This window comes from Ornithodoros turicata, chromosome 2, assembly GCF_037126465.1.
Source record: "Ornithodoros turicata isolate Travis chromosome 2, ASM3712646v1, whole genome shotgun sequence".
Lineage (NCBI taxonomy): Eukaryota > Metazoa > Arthropoda > Arachnida > Ixodida > Argasidae > Ornithodoros > Ornithodoros turicata.
This window is the reverse complement of record NC_088202.1, coordinates 124,686,321-124,707,332: the sequence shown is the minus strand read 5'-3', so window position 1 is coordinate 124,707,332 and position 21,012 is coordinate 124,686,321. Positions and strand designations below refer to the sequence as shown.

Sequence of the window (21,012 nt, the reverse complement as noted above, 5' to 3'; positions counted from 1 at the left end):
TTGATTTTGTTGTAATATCGGGAAGTGAGGTCAATTCTAAACATCTGTCCACTTGTCAATCCCAAGGTAGCCAGATGAAGCGGTACCAAAAGCCCACGAATGTCTTATTTCATGTGCGCACCATGTTTTCAGTGTTGTATTTCTCCGCGTGGTCACCGCGATGCTCCCGCAACCGATTCCTTCACGAGCGGAAGCTTACCTCAATGGGGCCTGTCATTGGCTAGGAGAGCAATATCTCCCCCACCTCCAGCGCCTGGAATGCGGTGTTGGTGTACGTTGGAACGTTGTGGCGTGATACGGTTCCAGGGATGAAGGAGAGACTCACGGGGATTATGCTCTCTGAATGAATTCCATATTTGGATATCGTGAGCCACGTTCTTGCATGAAGCATAATAATTGGAGAATGTTCGTCGAGCTGTTTAGTGCCCCTTTAATATAAAGAAGCGACATTGTAAAAGTATCCTTTCGCCAATTTAAGTTCATTTTTCGCAGTGCGCGCATATGACAGAGATATAACAGATCATCGGTGGCTCAGACTGTAGAGTGTCCGCCTACCGATCCCAAGGTTGCTGGTTCGACCGCGGCCGAGGACGCCAGCAGCTTGGAGGCAGCGCACAAAATGCTTCGACACGCCGTACTCCGCCGCGAGCGACGCAAATACGGCGTGGTGGGATTCTGGCGCGCGCTAGAGGACCCTCAGTGGGACAAAATTAAAGACCCGACCACTATGGCGTCGCTCATGATCAGAGTTGTCTCGCTATGTACGTAAAGCAAGGAATTATCGTTATGAAGAGTGTAACAGACGCTGCGTATTATGCTGGAGAACATCCACGATGCTTAAAGAAGAAGTACAGGAAAATCGTTAACGCAAATTGTGCGAATCTTTTTTTTTCCCTCTTTTGGAGACCAGAATGAATTATTCGTATTCATTTATGAGCCCCCACTTCGTCGCATTAATCAAAACGGGCAATACATTGTGTCCGCTTACACCAGGCCTTCTTGCAGGATTAGCGAAAGACGCGCGAAGGTGCCAAGCGCGATGTAAAACGCATTCTGCGTAGGTGGGACAAAAACCGAAACAAAGCAGGAACCCCGAAAAGTTAAGAAAAAGATGTGTAGCAACGCTTACACTGCCAAATGTATTTTGCAGCTCAGCATAACCGCGCTGAAAAGACCTTAAAATTAGCTCCTTTCTTCCAACCTTATCTCCTGCTCTATTTTTCTCGCCACCGCGTCTTTGAAGCTAGCAAAGAGATTCTCCCCTTTTTGTAGCGACGATTAAACTTATAGCGTTACACACGCAATTCACTTAAAACTGGCGAAAGCGGTGTTCGTGCATAGCGCCTATATACTCAATTATTTTTTTTAAGCTCGCGCAAAGGTTTTCCAGCTTAAAAAATCGAGAGAGGAAAAACATGGGGGAAAAGGACGAACAAGGAAAAAAAAGTGAGCCATATAAGCAACAAGAAAAATGTCTTGCTCGTCTCCGTTATCGCAGTGGAGCCACGACCCGTGGCTTCGTGAAAAGCTAAGGAAGAACCTGTCGCTCTTGCCACCGAATTAATGCTCGGTAAAACCGTTTCCCAAAGCACTAATTTGCAAAGTTACACGGGATGTCATTAATTACATTTGCACGCGGGCTAGCCGAGGCTTCCCTCCTGCAAAAATAATAATAATAATCCTACAACATTCAAAAGAAATGGAGATGTACAAATGCACATATACACAGCAGCAGAGTTAAGGTACATGTCGGGGAAATATAAGCTGAAAAAGAAAGTACAACGAGAGAAGACAAGAAAAGAAAGAGGCGAAATCTCTCCGTTTGGTTTAGAGGGAATTAGGAAAGCAGGAGAAATCGGGAAAGAAGGAACTGCAAGATTTTAGAGAGAGAGAGAGAGACGGAAAAAAGAGAGACACGGTGCAAGGAGGGGGCGTTGAACTAAAAAAGAAAGGAACTGAATAGAAACTAGAAATGAGAGGATAAAAAATGAAAGCGAGCCTAACTTGGAGAAATCCGAGTGATAACGGTTTCTTTCTCTCTCACTCGCTCTTTATGCACCCTTGCAGCCTTCTCTTTTCCGTTGCTAATACGCCCAGGGACTCGCGTAGCTTGGAAAAAGAAAAGAAAGTACGGCAGTCTCTACACACAGAAAAAAACACACATCGAAGCGGGCATAAAGAGAACGTGTAGGAAGAATAAATGCGTATAAATATACACGTATGAAGCGTAGATATGAAAAGCAGATATGCGAAGGAAGAAAAGGGGAAAGCTTTCGATGAACGCTGGGATGGATCGGAGAGAGACATGGGTGGCTCACCTCTTCCTGTGCGTTTCTCGGATTGAAATAGCGAAGAGAAAGAACAGCGCCGCTATTTGAGCTTGGCAAAACGAACGCACTGATTGATTCCTGGGAACATTGCTTCTTTTTTTCCTCGGTGGGCTGCGCGTGTTTCCGTTTTATCTCCGATTTCTTTCGCGTTTTAAAGTTGGTGATAACTTCTGCTCATTTAAATCCTTTCCTTTAAATGTACGATGAAAGGAATTTTTGGCGTTGGATGTTCCAAAGGAAGATATGCAGATCTCAATCGTGGAATGTTTGCATTATCGAACGGGGACGTTTGTTTAATGGGAGTCCCGTGCACAAGAAAATTTCCTTTAAAGTATCATTTTTGGCGGCGAAGGGAGGTTGGGTTCCACCCGCCGGCGAGGACTTGGAAATGGATAACTACCCTGTAACTCAGGATTTACAATTCTTTGTCATCCTCGAGACAGTAAAGAGAGTGTGGAAAAACCCAAAAACAATTTTCCCGTGACAACCCAAGCAGCACAATGTACTGAAAGTCGAGTGCAATTGGGGTGGACGGTATGTGTCTTATCAATGTTCTTTAGTTTCACGAGTGTGTTCGAGACCTTCCACCTACCCGTCCACCCCTATTGCACTCGACTTTCAGTACATTGTGCTGCCTGGGAAATATTACAAAAAAGCAAAAATCAATAACCGATGCCACGGCGGGATAAACGTGGCATTGGAAACACTTTGCTGAAATTTGTGTTGATTTGTAACAGTGGCATAACTAGTACAGTAAGTAGCCGTGAAGGGGGAAAGGGAAAACGATAAGAAATCCTCCTCCCCATGTAACAACAACTACATGCATGGCGATGGGATGAGGTGTTTCACCGCAGGTATTGGGATACTCTACCTAAGTGCATGTGGGTTAAAGATCCCTATCCTCGGGTTAATATTATGAGTGGGATGGCGATGAAGACACGCACACACACGACAGAACGCATTGCAAGTGAGTGACTCAAGTGCAGAGGCGCCGTATCTGTTGGGATTAGCAGTTTATCCAGTCGATCACACGGGATGTAGTACGATGAAGTCCCATAGATCACATTTCTGCATTCATGCAAAAGTCACTGAGGGTAAAGGACCACATGCAAACCGGTGGACGCCAAGGACTGGTGAAACGAGTGAAGACATTAGTGAATTTTAGTATACTGTTGATAAAGTTATCGTCTCTATCGGCACCAATCGCACGCGTGCGTGACTCAGAATCTTATCCACCGGTTGGTTCCGGTTGATACGGTGAGACGCTAGCCACCGTTATCAACGGTCCACTAAAACTCTCTATTGACGGTGTTGTGCAGGGTTAGAGCAAGGGCCTAAGATTGCGGCAAGGCTGAGCGGCTTGCTGTGGTTGCGAGTCAGTATAGGGACTGCAATATTGCTCTCTCCGAATTCTCAGTCGATGAGGACGTGTTGAAAGCTTGCCGCCATGTCGCAGTGGGAACAGGAGCTTGTAAAGGTGCACCCTAATCGGAGTCTGAATTGTGAAGTGAACGCCACACTGAGGCGAAGTATGTGTGTATGTGCATAAGGGAGGAGAGACAGCCGGGCAAACGGCCTGGGAGTGAAAACGACAAAGTCGATGTTGATGAAAAAAATGACAAAGTTGGATCCACGGAATACGACAAAGACCTCTCCGTAGCATCCCGGCGCCAATGTTCGCCAATCGGTAGAGTTTCCATTAGAGCCCTTCCAAAAACATTTTTCTGGCTATATACGCTACTGATTTGTGATACCTGCGCACACGCAGCGCGAGTGAAAGCAGTTTGTGGGGAAGAACGGTTAGTACCATTGTCCGATCCAGCGTTGAACTGATTGATTAAAGGGGCACTAAAGTGCAAAAAAATTATCTTCTCGCGGAATGAGAAGTGCGGTCACCTTTCATCCGTTCCGTCGTGCGTGATTCATGAGCGAAATAAAAAGAAACCTTGCGCTTTCCCTCTTCATCTCCTTCTCAAAAAGGCCGACAATGGGGAGCGGGTTCTCATTGGTGTCCTCATACAATTTGTCCAATCATCGCTCCAGATCGTTTGAGGAGGCCAATCCGAGGCCCCTCCGCATTGTCACGCTTCTTGAGGAGAAGAGGGAAAACGTACACTGGTGATTTCTTTCGCTCATAAATCACAAACGACGTAACGGATGACCCGCTTTCCTTTCCTGTTGGTGTCAAGGTAACCGCAGCTCTCATTCCGCGAGGATAAATTTTTGTACTTCAGTGTCCCTTTAAGCGATGCATTAATACTGTAGCACTCGGCTACCGCGGTAAGCATTCAAGCTTGCAAGGAACAAAAGGTTAAAGGGAACGAATAAATCTCGAATTAGGCGACTGTTGCCCGTATAGTCATGATTGACGACTCTATTGGGTCCAATACAACTGGATATCCTTTTTATATACATTAGATCCACTACTGCGTCCTGTCAATGTATACCGTCGTCTGTATAACTGAATATCCTTTCTATATTCACTAGATCCACTACTACGTACTGTCATAGCAATGTACTGTCATTTTGATTCTCATGTCCTGACTTGGACATACGAAGGTGGTGGGGGTGAAACTACTTGCCGTACTCGGGCTCGCTCAGGCAATACACAAGGACGTTGTAGACTCCAGCACCAGCACCTGCTCCAGCAGGGGCCATCCAATGCAGGGTATTGCTTGACTTTGGAGAGATACTTGACGTCCACAGATGCAGGAAAGACACTGTAACAAGAAGGACGTGCTCAAGCGCCAGCACTGACACAGGGGCCGTCCAATGTATAAGGTATAATAGTTGACTTTGGAGGTATCCCTCTACACTTGACGTGCACAGAAGCAGGAAAAGGAAAAAAAAGTGAGGAGAGGCACGCAGAAGCGTATAGGACTTAGTACGTTGACTGGAAACGAAGAAACAAACAAAAAACCGGTAACACACCTGGACCCACCGTGAGTAGCAGTCACCCCGCGCCATGGCCGCACCTCGACACGATGGTATCCCCTGACTGTACTGTGCTGGCAGATATCGAGCAATTCATGATAGATTACTATCTGTATCGTAGTACAGGAGCGGTTCTACGAGATCGGGTGAACAACGTTATCTTATAGCACCGTTCATGTTGGCATCAGTGCTAGATCCCTGCCTCAATATCATGCAACGCCATAAAGCATTGCTTTCATTCTTGGGTTTTCTAAGGGATACTGGTCTCCTCCACACGCTTTAGCTGCACTGAACTCATAACTCATATTGTGACTTGTATTGCTTGTGCAATGAGATTACCTGGTTATCAGGTGTTCATGCATTGACTGTTGGGTTAGTGCAACGGATGCCACGCGGAGTAGGAAACTTTGTGATGCCAAGGACTCGAACTCATATTCACCCATCACCTCATCGTTTCATGAGACGTACTGACCAGACGTGACCAGTGGTAGCGGGCAACAAACGAAGTGGCAAATTTCCTCATTCATCGTCACTTCATGTAGTCGTTGTTGTTGTTAGAGAGAGAGAGAGAGAGAGAGAAAAGGATGCCGCACGCACCCCGATATCACCTTCAGGTTGTCTAGTTCTCATCATGCCCGTCTTCACAGAACGAGTATAAGTGCGTAGTTAACATACAACCTAACACATAACAAGTGCCTTCGGCAGAGTGATACTGCTGTGCTCTGAAGAGGGAAGTGCTCTGAGGGCAAGAATGTTACATTATAGGTGACACGGACCCCTCATACACAGGCATGACTCCTGAGCTTATGGGGAGCCGCTTGCACGGACTTAACGAGCGAAGCGGTATCCCATTACGTGCTCCGAGGACTGTGAGGAGCAGTTAATTTTAATTTGCAAAGGGGAATGCTTAATTGCTTGAAACATTGCCCCGCACCCTGTGGACAAGGGCTAACACGGTCAGGTCGGCTTATTCGGCTCTCGTACATGCATATGCTGGCCTTCTATCCATAAGTCAAGTAGAAAAGTGGAATCTCCTTGTTGGTGCAATCACGCTTCTAGGCACGTGGTGGGAATGGGTGCGAATAATCCATCCTACGTCAGAGTAAGTCATATACATGTCACAGCTACGGTGACGTTGTCTGATGATGCATGAGTGTGAATTGGAACTCGTAATTTTTTTTTTTTTTTTCACCTGTGCATGATCCTGAGATGCATGTAGAGATAAAGACAGTCTTTTTTTACTTCGCCTATAGCTGAACATGAAAACATCGTGCATCTCGGCAGCGTTTGTTCAATAGGTTTAAAGGTACTTCTTTCTGTGTGCGTGCTACAAAGGGAAAATGAAGTAAAGTGAGCGAAAGAACAACGACTGTGAAGCACTGCAGCGGTGAGGCTTTTTGCGTCTGTGTCGTGAACACCACACACAGGACAAACGCGGAAATTACTTCAGAAATTTTTACATTCACTGCCTATATAGACAAGCTTCATTGGACAGATGTTACGTTCTACGCAGAATGTGATATACGTTCGAAAGTAAACGTCCTCTTTAGTGCGCTCCTGTACTAAGCGCAACCCTGTCATCTCGTAACATCCGAACGCTACATCCCAACCATTTACAGCGTATCACTGTAAACGGCAGGCCACGTTGCCAACACCAAGCGGCCTCAGCAGCCTGTGTCATCGTGACTCTGACTACGCCGCACGAACTTGACTACCCACTATGGAATTAGTTAGGAGGGAATAGCCAGCAGTCCTTTCTGGCTGACTTTTCTTGCCAACATAAATATATTCCAACCCCCACACCCCCAAGAAAAACACATTTGAGTCTTCAAAAACCTTGTAGACGCTGTCTCTAAGGTTATGTTAAATGTGTGAATGTCGACAATCCTCAACGAATAGCATAGGTTTTGTTCGTGGCTGACCACACTGTGGCTTTGAGCCCATGGGATACATTATATATCGTGCTTGTACTCAAGAAGAGCCCCTTTCACGACAAAAGCCTTTTGCTTTCTAGTGATGTGCGGCTCTGCCACGAATACCGAGAACAAGAGACCTGTAAAGCAAAGACAGCTTTCACCAGGCGTAAGGCGGGCTTCAACGAGCACGTTAGGGTGTCCCGCACGTTGGTGGTAGCAAAGGTCGTGCTGAAGACTGGGAGGTGGTGGGGTCGAACCCTATAGGTTCGACGCACTGTGGTTTCATAGGTTTCATGGGTCATGACATAGGTTTCACACACTGTGCTGTCTGAGGTTTTCCCTCGGTTTTCTGAAGACTTTCCGGACGAATGTCGGCACAGTTGCCCCTGAAGTCGGCCAAGGACGCATACCAACCCCCCTGTCCCCCACTCCTTCCTGCTGTCCTCTCTCCACCTGGCCACTTCTCTACGCCGCTCCTAGCCACAGTTGCCTCGCGGCGCTAGCACGGAATTAAAAAAAAAAGACAGCTTCCAGCAAGTGCACCAAGAATAATCCGCATATGACCGCATATACGGCTATCGGGTAAACATGTACGCTACGCATATAGATTGACAATGCTGCTTGCTACAACAAGAAATATTCGACATTGTTCGCAAACAGAAATCGATGGCAGCTTCCAAAGAACCGCATGCATCGGTGCCCGTTCTAAAATCTCCCTTCAGCTCCATCGGTTGGGCCGGACTATCTACAGCACTTGAGCACAAAGCTTCCCTTCTCCTCATCGATCAATTGAGAGTCGCAGCGTTCCTTTGGATGTCATACGCGAGCCGAGCTCGCGTTTTTGCCGCATGAACGGTCCAACCTTCGTGCAGCTCCCATTCTTTTCTTAACCACAGTGCGCGCGTGCGGTTTCCGGACGGTTGTAGCACAAACAGCGTCGGCTTAATTGCCTGATCAAGATGGAGCAGCACGTCGCAAACAGTTTCATCGCGCCACTCTTCCAACGGTGTGCATGTTAATTGCTCACAATGCTATTATGCTGTTTGTTTATGGATAATTATACGAACCTGGCGCCACAAGGTGATTCTGATACGGAGTTCTGGAACAGAACCGCTTTTAGTGCTTCGTCTTTTCTTTTCTTTTTTGTCGTCGTTTTCGACTCTGATTTTTAATCGCAAGATGCTAAGATAATTTCAGAGTTTTGCGTGCCGAATGAGATAAAAAGCAATTCAGTCTAGCATACTTGAAAATAAGAGTTAATTATATTTCTATGTCCTTTCCAATAGGCGTTCAACGAGGCAGTTCAGCAAATAATTAGCGGATAAACCTTATAACTTAAATTGTGAGCAACACCTGAGGGACACTCTTGCCTCAAAACTTGGATGGCAGGGCTACAATACCTAGCATAATTAAAGAGGGGCCTGAATTGCTAACATCTACACTTCCGTTCCGTAAATGTCAAGCATGACAAAAGGAGGAAAAATCACGATAGGCTATCATATGCAATCCCATTTACGATGGCAGCACTGTCACAGTCCTCAAACAAAGGGCCACACCACCCACAGCTATATGGCAGTTATTTTTCCTAGTCGTTAAAAAAAATCATCTATCCAGCACGGAAGCACGGGCAAGAAGCTGCGCGAATGGCTTGCACTCTGTTAGCGGCCATTCGCACACGTGTTAGTCCAAGAACGGTTCCCCTGCAGTATATAGTCCGAATTTCGGGCCTTCGAGTAGCTTGGCTCGCTGTGGGACGTAGGAATGTCGCGCACTTGCGAGGGTTCAAGACGAACGACAGAGTTATGGAGGGGTGAGTTCTAGTCCAGAAGCGGGGTACAATAGGCAGTTTTAGTAAGTCGTTTGTGCCCGAATCAAACGACCGATTCTGCCGATCCGAAAAGCGAATGGGAAGCGAACTACAGAGACTTTTAGCAAATCGGACTAACCGGTCATCACCAAATGTATTCCAGATGGATTTGAGTAGCAACTGGATCGTGATGGATCATTCGCATGCTTTCTTGTAGTATATATATGACGTACCGCTGTGTACTTCCAGACTTTTTTTTCCCTTGCGGAAGGCTGTGGTCGAACTACGTCGTTCACCGTGTTCTTCTTTTCCTTATTATTATGAGTTAAGAGTTGTTAATGTTAACCGTGTTGTCAATGTGCTGTCAAGCAGACGCCGGCAGAGTTGGGAGACTCGATTTCACGTTGATGGATCAGGATGATGCACGGGGCAGCTCTATTTTGAAAAGGGTGAATCACCCGTGTGCAGTCCTCTCTCGACAGTTAATCAAACCGGGAACGACACAGGGATGAGCCTTTTGCATGGCTTTAATGCGCCTCGCATATACGTACACACATTCTTTCTCACACGGACTACAGGTTCTGGCGCCACAACTGGTCGCTGGTGCGTATGAAATGCTCTAATGAATACGTCGTTACATCTAACGACTTACCACAGATGATATACATGGTCGACACCAGTAAACATCTCGCAGTACCACTGCAGCTTCGCTACTGTGTACAGCCGCCATCTTTCTTCGCGATGTCAGTCGGTCGTGCTCGCCGAATACAACGAAACGACTCAGCGCGAGTGGGTCCGTTCATACGAAACCGCGCGCCCAATGACTCGCGCACCGATTCGTAATGCGCATGCGCGACACTCGAATCGGTCGTTTCGTTCATGCGAAAATGACTCACTAATACTAACTGAAGTTAGTTGGTACCGGGCTGGCTCAAGAAGAAGTTGCGCTCTTTGCACGTGGCGTATCTGGCGCCTCGATGCAGTGCCACCAGTATTGGGCTGAGTACTCTTCAATTAACCTGTGCAAAAGTGTTCTCCTGCTTCAAGCTCCACCTCCATCTTCGTCAACTGCAATATAACTTTTCTCCAAGACTCTTCTTCTCTACTGCGTATCTCATCTCGACGAGGGGCCTCACTCATCAGCGACTGGACATTCTTTAACCGCAAGTTTGTTTTGTTCTTATTCTTTGTATGTCGCCCTTCTTCAATGTTCGAAACCATAGTATTGTCAGGCAACCTCCTCTCTCGTGTTCAACTGTCTATAGGTGATTATTTCGTTGTTGATTATTCATAAATGAGTGTTTTCCAAAAACGAGTGTGTGACTTGGTCTGCTCAGGTAACAACATAGCTCTTCCCCAGTGTCGTCGGGGCACTGGGGAAATCCCTGGCTCATCAAACCACGTGACAAGGACATTAATGTAATACAACAATGTAATACAGAAAGCGAGAGAATAAGATTGCGCCTAGAAATTATAACTTGCGCGATAAAGTGCACAGGAAAAGAAATGCCAACGCCATCCTCGAACGTACCATTCAAAAAATATCGGGGAAGGAAGAAAAGCAAGCACTTCGAGATTCTATACAACATCACCGAACAATCGAACAACCCATAAACGAACTTATCACCTGAGACAAAAGCTACCACTTACGAAAGGAATCGCGCAGAAGAGGTCCATAAAAATTCACTGTATCTATCAGAGGAAGAACAAAAGAAGAACAAGGTTTGTTGTAAATGGATCCTCTGTGACAAGAAAAGAAAGAGGCGCGAACCAGTATCGAGAGTTGTGGAATGCGCGCCTGTGTATTTCTTGTGGGTGCTGCAATCAATTTGTCGTGGACTCTTTCTTTCTGGACGGGCAGGAAGGGGACCGGGGACAGCTGCGTCGGCCGAGCTCTCTTCGACGCCGGTGCCGCCTGGTCCCTGCGCTCGGTCCCCGGATTACCGATGCAGCAGCCCGGGAAGAGCCCGCCGTACCCTTGGCACGCAGCAGCTGCTTACGTATGCGGCTGCGGCGACCGCGCACAGCGAGCGAACGCCATATGTCGCTCACTCCTACGGCAGAACCAAGAAATCCCCAACCAGAGGCATATATGTGGGCGTTTTGCTTTTTCCTCTAAGTCTCCTTTGTGCATCTCTCCCGAAGATGGTGATCCAAAGATGCAAGAGCAATGCCTTTGCGAGAGGTGCAATACATGGCGTGATGAAACATTCGCGCTCTGGGTATTCTGGCATACGTGGTGTTCCGTGGGAGATCGTCTCATCGTATTAGTTTTACGGGATGCCTTATAGGAGTATAGCTTTAAAACTAATTAGCTAAAACGAAGTGTTATGGCTTCTTCGCAAGTCATGTTACGAAAGAGGGAGGAAGCAGGTGCACGAAATGTCTTCCGTCATCTCGTCAACCCATTAAGTTTTACGTTGGACATGTTTTCCCATTCGCTGCTTGCTTATTAACAATTTAAGCAACATTTCTTTGTGGCATGACAGCGTTATGTCTGGCAACAATAGTGAGACACATTTGTGGAACTACTATCCCCATACGTGGGGTTCAGAGTATAAAAACGCACGACGTCTTACTGGTCACTTGCCGGAGAAGTGCGAAAAAATAACGATTTCGGTTCACACTAAGAAAAAAAAAAGCAGTGATTTTAGTCCTTCACTGAACTAGATTGACTCAACTATCGCAAGGGGCTATTTGCAGCGCTGAAAAATAAATTTCAAGTCAGGGGAATAAAATGAGGTCTAATTGTAATCTAGGACACTACATGCAAATTATTCTTCTCGTTTTCTTAAAGCGCAGAGAAGACCGAGCTTAAATATTTATGAAGAGCTGGACACGCAATATTTTATTGTTATCTGTCAGAACATCATAACGATATGATGAAATTCGACAGATCTTTCTGGCTTAGATCGGATCAAAGGGTATGAAAAGCATATGTATCTGTGTCCTCAGCAATCGTGGCCTTTGGAAATCGGGAATCTTTAATTCACACAGGGAATCACAACAGCACTGGGCGCATATTAACCCATATCCCTGAGTGCATGTGGGTTAATATATGAGCGGGATCGCCATGGAGGAGGAGATGAGACATACGCACACATGACAGAACGCGTAGCAAGTGAGACATTACATGTGCAGAGGAATTGTAACGGTTGGGTCTAGCAGTTCGTCCAGCACACACAGGGAAGATTTCGTCTGCGAAATGTCCTTCCTTTTCCGATACTTCACAGTAATCAAATATTTGTAAGAAAATAGGTATTGAATTGGGTCTTCGAGATGTTTTCTTGAGCTTTCATGCAACCAAAAACACAGTGGTTATGGCCCCGCGGTGAAATGAAATAATGCGCCGGTGAACTTCCGTATATTGAAGACACATCGCGACGACTTTTGAAACTGGCACCAATGTGTATTACGCTGTACGCGTCACACCCTCTATTAGTACTATGCATGCTGAAATTAGAAAGCCGTGTGCAAATGCTTGCGGACACATCAGCAGCTCATATAGGATCGCACCAACAGAGAGACTGAAATTAAAAAGATCCGGCTGGAAGAAGCTGAACCAGAATGTTCTTATGCAAGGGGAAGACTGAACAGAATGGAAGACAAAGGAAGGCCAAGAAGAACTTTCATTTTGCATAATGGACTTCCAGTGTTAATCGATCTTCCCGTGTCTGTCAGAAACGGCAGCGCTTCTTTTGGTCTCTCGGCTCGCATTTATAAGTCTGGGTACTCAGCGTATATACCCAAGGCGCGCCTCGGCACCACAAGACGCCAATGACAATTACGACTGCTGAGGCCAGCAAATGGCCACTGCATTTGCAACTGTCACACGCACTGTGTTTTGGGGAAACGCAATATTTTGCATATCAGTGCAAAAGTACCGCCTTGAGGTTTTGTCTTTTTCTTTTTAATATTATTTTTGAGCGCGTGACTGAAAGATGTGTACTTCCGCGTGAGGAAAGAAGATTATTCTCCAGCGAAGCGCTATGAAACCTATACATGATAGTACAATGATTTTGACAATGATTGAAGTCTGCTCTATAGACCGCTCGGACAATAGAACCTTCCATATAGTCAACGTGCTGGGTGTATGCGAACCCAAGGAGAGAGATGCGGCGTTATCAGCGCTTGTCAACTTCATAGTAAACACTGATATGGAATCTGCATTTTAGGATGACATTCTAGGCATGTGTTGTAGAGTTCCCCGTTCCTGTTAGCTTCTCGCAATTCCTTTCACTTCTAGGGGATGTAGCTATACACATGTCCACGTACAGTTCGGTTCGGTGATGTTTTTCTATTTTTATCTTTTCATATTTTCATTTTTCTTTTTCCTTTCATTTAGGGGACCTTTGTGGGAGTATCAGAATTCGCCAAGTGACGAATTCCATATATTCTTATTTTTTTTATAGACAATCACACTCAACTCAAGCTCATTTTGCAGTATATTCAAGAAGGGGCTGTACGTGTTCGAGACTGTTTGGATTATACTCAGTATCGTCTTACAAGAACGCGGTTTAGTAGCCGACTAGATTACAAAAAGTATTACGACGCTCGCAAGAAGAGTAGTGGCAGAAACTGGAACATGAAAAAGAAGCGCAGAAATACAGGACAGTCGTTCTAATTAAGGCTCATACCGTTTGAAAAAGTCGCGCTCTTGTGAGTTTTCTGCTCGCCTACGTCAACATAATTTGTTTGCTAGTTGCAGAGAAGCACAGTGGGAAGTTGTCTGAGCATAACGTGGGATCGCGTATTCCAGACGTTTGGGTATGTTGGAAAGCTATACCGTGTTCGTTATCAATTTCAGTGTGCACTTTCCGATCTTGCGTGTCCTCGTCTGCCATATCGTGCGTACCAGAAACGAATGAAGCTTCTGTTCTCCCCATTTTACTGGCAAGTCATGCGCAACATATATGCACTCATTGCACTGGTCCGTGCGTTACACAGCAAAGTTTGTCTGAATTCATCAATTCATTAATTTCACACAAGCGCGGTAGGCTTGCTATGAAGTAGAGTAAACGACTTGCTTTGCGCTTATCTATCAAATAAGATGTGCCCTAAGCTTCATCGAGCGACAAAGGTTGCACAATCCAATATTGTTGGCCCTTCTTTCTTGCAGAAGGACGCTTTCTTGACGATTTTAGGGCAGGATTTTCGCGCCCCCCGTACATGTGGTTATTGTTGTCTGCAGAACAGTTGAACATCCTTTTCTGGATCACTCGTTGACGAGGCTGCTTGTTGGTCCTCAGGTCCGGATTCGATCCTGATGATTGATGCTGTTGATGGTCCTGGCAGAGGAGGTAGTAGCTTGGGACATGATAAAAAGGCGTCTACGGCTGTCGTATGCCACGACTGTAACACGGGGTATGTTGAAGCTTCAGAAGAAATTTCAAGATGGACAAAACTAATCCAAGGGCCGACCATGATGACATCACTCAGGATCACAATAGTTTGGCGAGGCTCTCATTATTTGTGTTATTATTATTCGAGTGCTGCAAGAAAAATATCTCGTTAAGGTTTCATCAACGGGCATGGACGTTATATTTCAAAACCAAGTGTAAACAATGCAACAACAACAAAAACAAAAAAAAACAAAAAAAAAACGGTAAGGACAATGCCGTGAGCGCTCGGTGTTTGCACACACACACACACACGAAAAAAGTGCGAAGTCTTCCATGTGACATCCAAAGAAAAAAGTGCTGGAAATCCAACGACAGCGAATCGATGCCTGTTGTTGTTCTGGTGGTCATCATTCCCAGCTCATGGCAACGGCATGAGTGCACGGCTGTTGGCCATGCAGAGTGCCCCGCCGATAAAAGACGCGTCCCATTCGTCTTCCCTGTAATGACGCACTGTTTTGTTAGTGGCTCTTGGACAGAGCTACACCGTATGGTCACCGTTCCATGCTCGGGTGCGAATATCACCAACTTTCGCTTCTCGCCTTGAATATCGTGTTTTTATACTGACCCTCTTTTCTTCCACTATTTCTTCTTCTATGTGCCGGAGAGCAGGAAGCGCCATGGTAAACTATGCACAGGACAGGCTCTTTTCGTGGTCATACCATCGTACGTACAAATACCAATATGTCATAACAATGACGAACAAAAGGGTCGTCGATAGTAAAATTGTAGTGCACGTTTCGTACATTTCATACCTGTCCCGCCCATCTCTATGCTGTGTGTTCTTGCTGCTGAAATCTCCATCTACCAACTGCCCCGTAACTACATTGTCCATGTAATTACATTAGTACTGTGCTTTCTTGATCAAAAGGAAGCCTTTAGATGTGCCTTTGACACAATCAACACAATACCGCATTGCTCATAACTGTCATGTTCTTCTAGAACAGCGGTCCCATTACCTTCACGAACATGACCCTATTGCAAACTGTTATAAAAATTCTATTGAAATTCAGAGGAACTGTCTCAATGTGGCTTATAATTTTTGTGTTGAAAAGCCTCAGAACTTCTATTAGCAGAGCTATTGACATATTATTGACAGATGTTGAAAATTGGCCACAGCGTACCACTTGGAATTCTGTTGAGTCCTGTTGTGTGAAACCGTATAGATTTTTTTGTTTAAGCTGTGTTCAAAAGCAACACATGGCTATCACCTGGAAATTCTGTTGAAAAACGCTAGAATTTATATAGCCGCAGCTATATTGAGACTTGGTCATCACGTACTTCCTGGAATTCTGTTGAGCTACTGATGAAAATGTATGGATTTTTTTATTAAACCTGCAATGAAGAGCAGCACGTGGTCATCACTATGGGAACATGTGTAGGATCATCAAGGAAAATCCTCAGTGTCATAGGCAATAACTTAACTTGCCAGTGCTTTCAGGATGTCCACTCCCGGGGGCACGTAGCATGTGCAGTTAGAAAGGCATATGCAGCAGTAGCATTTCCTTCCTAAGAGAAAACATACTACGTGATGAAATAACGAATAACCGAGAGACACGGGACACGCGAACAAACACGAAAAAGTTTCTTCGTGTTTATTTGCGTGTTCCGTGTCTCTCGGTTATTCGTTCTTTCATCATCACGCACCAGTTAGTCTGCGCACTCCCCCTTTTGTCGATATACTACGTATTGCTTGTCTTACAAGCTTCCGTCAATTCGAGAGTCCTGCTTGCAGCTGAGTCAGAATTGAAGGGTGAGGTATCTCAGCTCAATTTGATTACGCATAAAACCAACACGGAAGTGAGGAATTGATTGGAGTATTTACAATCAACCTAGGTAACGTCTGTGTTAGTAACTGCTTTTGGTTTGGAGTTGCATTGAAAGTAAAACTTGCTGAGTTAGATGGTTATTTACATCAATGTGGACCTACATGGCAACTTTCACAGTAAAAGTACGGATGAAGACGTAAAGGATCCACTCCGCAAGCAACGAAACATACTTTTTATCTCAATAATATTATTGAGATAAAAGTTGTAGTGTGCGGGTTAGATGATTTCAGTAACATGATCCGCTTAATGGTGTGCCCCATTAATGAATCAATTGGCAAGTGCATTATCATTCGTTCGGGGTCGTCTTAACATGCCTGAGGACGTCAAAAATCGAAAAGCAATGTTTTCGAATTTAGATTTTTTCCCGAATTTCAAAATCGAATTTTTAATGACACTATTAATTAAGCGGATCATGTTACTGCAATTTTCTAGCCCGCTCACTATTATTGATAAAAAGTATTTTCGTTGCTTGCGGCGTCAATCCTTTGTGTGTTCATCCGTATACACTTTTACTGTAAAATTCATTTTGATGCCAATACATCTCAAGAAATCCCACTGCTGCATGTACTTTCTCACTGCAAATGCTACATGCTCAGAGGTGGACGTCCTCAAAGCACTGGCAAATTAGGTTATTGCGAATGACACTGAGAGTGTTGTTGTTCCATCAAGAGTTCTGATGCGTGAAGTGGACCCTGACTGTGGCTTCACCATGCCTTCTCGTGTGCCTCGCCATTTTTCCTCGCTGGTGCACAGGTTTCGTCTCGAGGTTGCATTCACCCCCCATTTCAAGTATCTGATTGGCCGCTCCGACTCTATGCTCCGCTCTCGCTGTGCTGTTTTGGCGGATGCCAAGCATGTGCTCCTCGACTGCCATCTTTACACCTCCCGAAGAGCAGCTCCTGCAGTGACGCCTGCAATCGATCACGGCCGCACCATGCACATTGCCAACCATCGTCGGCCCTTGGTCTACCCAGATCGTCCATCGCCAAGCTCTTGAGTACTTCAAGATTTTTCTCCGGGACACTGTTCTCCTCTCTACCCTATGATGTGCCTGCGTACCTGTGTGCTGTGTGTTTTTGCGTGCTGAGGTTTTGCCTACCGTTCTGATGTCTTACTAACTCCACTGACTATCGACCCCTATTTAGCATCGTTCATCACCTCATCATCAGGACACATCTCATCCTGTCCACTGTGCCTTGGGGTAGTGGGCCGCACTTTATGTGGCGAATTTCCCCATTCATTATCATTAATTTATTTGTTATTGTGGTTGTCCAGAATTTTCCTCGACGATTCTACACGTTTGCCCATAGTGATGGACACGTGTTGCTTTTCAACGCAGGTTTAATAAAAATCCAATACACTTTTATACCGCAGGACCTCAATAGAATTCCAAGACGTACGCGGTGGCCAATTTTCAACACCTATCAATAACAGCTCCTGCAATAGGAATTCTGGGGGGTTTCCCGGCAAAGTTTATAGGCTATATTGAGGCAGTTCAACAGGATTTCAACAGAATTTCCATAACAGTTTTCATGAGGGATCAACCACAGCCCCTCGATCGCTCTCTCGGCTTCGAGGAGCTATCGAGCGGCCGTGGACCAACACTGTTAAAGCTCAACAGAAAAGCAACAGTAGCTCTGCAATAGAGTGTGTATTGAGAATTGTGCAATAAAAATTATATTGAGTTCTTTTTGAGCCATCTGAGTACTGTTAAAGCGAAGCAGAAAAGCAACAGCAACTCTGATAAGCGTCTCTATTGAGCATTGTGGAATAAAATTTCTCTTGAGTTCTTTTTGAACTACGAGGGGTGTTCAAGTCAAACCAGGACTTTTCATTTTTCGCAAAAGTAAAATGAATTTACAGGCGAGAGATTAGTTTCATTTTTCAACGTAATCTCCAGCTGCACTAATGCACTTGTCCCAGCGTTTCAGGAGGGCTTTGATGCCAGCAGCGTAGAAATCCTTACCGGAGTGTAGCAATCATGGTCAGACCGCATTATTAACCTCGTTGTCGCAGCTGAAATGGGGGCCCCCAAGGAATGCCTTCAGTGGCCCGAAGACATGGAAATCGCTGGGGGCGAGGTCTGGACTGTAAGGGGGATGTGGCAGCAACTCCCAGCCAAGTTCCTGTGAGGTGCGTGTCGTGAGGTGCGCGGTATGCGGGCGTGCATTGTCCTGTAGAAGGGGGACTCCTTTGGTGATGAGGCCCGGCCGCTTTTGCTTCAGCGCCTTATGCACGTCCCTGACAACCTAGCAGTAATATATGTACAGTGCTGGACAAAAGTTTACGGAACACGCTCTTGCGCATGCCTTCTTCACAGTGACACGCTAGCAGCGAATGGTATCGTACGGGCTTGCAAACAGGTGACTGGGTTACCCAAGCAGATGTCTGTAAGTCCGTACGGTCCCATTCGCTGCTGACATGTCACTTGGAGGAAGAAATGCTCAGAGGCGTGTTCCGTAAACTTTTGTCCAGCACTGTACTACTATTGATGGTGGTACCACTGGGCAGAAAATCAACATGAACAACACCAGCCTTGTCCCTGAAAACCGTGGCCATGTCCTTACCCGCAGACGGGGTGCTTTGGAACTTCTTGGGAGCTGCAGCTGACGAGCACGGATGCTTCCGCTGTTTTGATGAGCGTTTAGACTCAGGAGTGAAATGGTGCACCTACGCTTCATCGCACGTGATGATCAAGGAACAGCCTTCCATCAGTGTCGAAACGGTACCTTAGCTCTTGGGAGATTTCCAGTCTACTCTGCCGGTCAAACACGGAGAGCTGCCTCGGGACCCAATGGGAAGTAACTTGCCGTAACTGGAGGTGTTCATGAATGAGAGTGTTCAACGTTCCCACAGAAAGGTCCGTCTTTCGAGCCAGTTCGAGACATGTTATCCGTCGGTCCTTAAGGATCAGGCGCTCCACAAGTTGGATGTTCTCAGGAACTCTGACACTGGGCTCTGAGCCGGCCCCGGCCGGGATCATCCTGCACTGATGTACGGCCTCCTCGGAACCGTTTGCACAACTCAAACGCTTTGCTGCGGCTAAGTGTGTCATGGCCATACTGAGCCTGAAGTCTTCTGTGAATTTCAGATGACTTTACGCCTTCATTCACGAGAAATTTCATGACAATTCGATGTTCGAGGTGCGCGCTCACCTCGTTGTCGGCCATCTTGCCCAGCACGTGTCTTCTGTTTTGCACGAACTTTGGACCACCACGTGGTGAACGCGTGGTGACTGTCGCGTGTGAAAATGACGAAAAAGAAGTAGCGCGAGCCATTTGTACACTCAGGCGACAGAAAGTTCAGGTTTGACTTGAACACCCCTCGTAATCCAATTCATGAGTTTCTGTCGACTCAAAAGGAACTCAACAAGATGTTCACAGAAATTTAAAACTATTGGGAACGACATATATATATATATATTTTTATATGTCTTTCCCAATAGTTTTGTAGTCATCTACAAGGTTTTTGTCATAACGTACGTCTGCACTGAGCCATCATGGTGGTGGTGGTGATGGCGGCCTGCCGTTATTGGTCCCGCTCATGTGGTCAGCGTCACGACTAAGGCCGAGATGAGATGAGATGACAAGAAGGGATGAAAGGTTGAAATATAGTGTCGTCCTCGGGACTACTAGTAATTCATTTGTGCAGTGAGATCCCGCCACCGTCCCGCACTATAGTGCTAACGTCTGTACACTCTTAATTTGGAGACGCCGAAAACGCGTGTGACGCCTTGTGTATGCGTCTTTCTGGTTTAAAACGCTGAACTAGATTCTGATCTAAGCGTCACAGCCTCGTGAATAGTATTGGATCGAATAGTCATTAACATGTGGCGAAGGGGGGAAACGATATGTGACGCTTCGGGACACCGGCATGTGACGCCGAAGAGAAGCCATATGAGACGCCTAGATCATCGCAGTCACGTAAGGCGTCTCTTTCGGGACTGCAAAGGTGAGCAACAGACGCAAAACAGCCTGGGTCTGGCGCGCTCGCGTTCCAGCCATTTAATCTTCAAACGTTTTTCCATGTTGTAACCGGAATGTATTGGCGTCCCGCCCCCTGCCGCACACCGTGGCGGGGAGTCGAGTGAGGTCAACCGACGCTTATGGCGCGTTATACGCGTCGGAACTGGGACGCTGATACGGCGTCATGGCGTCCAAGCGTTCTCAACGGCGTTAAAAAAAGTATAATCATTTCGCCGCCTAAGAAGCGTCACATTAATACGCGTCACCATGTGACGCTGGAGCTCAGCGTTACAAAAGGCCTATGATGTTAACGCTGAAATGGCGTCTCCGAATTAAGAGTGCAGAAAGAGCATCATAGGCAACTTCTCAAAGATTGTTACATACGAAGTTCTTTCTCTCTTTCTGCCTTCCTCTCTTTCCACGACGGTGGTATGTAAAGGAACTAGAAGACACACGGTTGGCATCGCTCTGTTAGCATCATTTTGGCCCACCACGGGACCATCATTGCACACTGAAATAGGGCGGTCGTCGAAAAAGCCAGGGAATCGCGGGAATCGAACACACACCTCGTGATCGACAGTGAAGTGCTCCATATACCTACCCATTACACGCAGTAGCTTAATTTAGAATCTTCTTTCCTGACGTCATACGAGGTCTCTGAGAGCCATCTCCTCGTCGACCGAATGTTCTCAGCACCCCCTTCACAGTAGCATTTTTCTGATTGCGCAATTTGAAATTACTTTTAATTGAAGGGAAATGTCATGTGAAAGACATCCAGTCGCCTTTATGGTATAGACTCTCTAATACGAACATCCTCCAGGGCTTAGTTCGT

At 46.0% G+C, this 21,012-nt stretch overlaps 1 long non-coding RNA gene across 1 annotated transcript in view; it reads right to left on the bottom strand.

Moving 5' to 3' along the window:
- Positions 1–4,965: 4,965 nt before the first annotated feature.
- Positions 4,966–21,012, bottom strand: part of LOC135386060 (uncharacterized) — a 100,267-nt gene continuing 84,220 nt past the window's right edge. The window contains exon 4 of the long non-coding RNA XR_010420576.1: positions 4,966–5,050. This is a non-coding gene — a long non-coding RNA (uncharacterized LOC135386060). The remainder of the gene's footprint in view (positions 5,051–21,012) is intronic.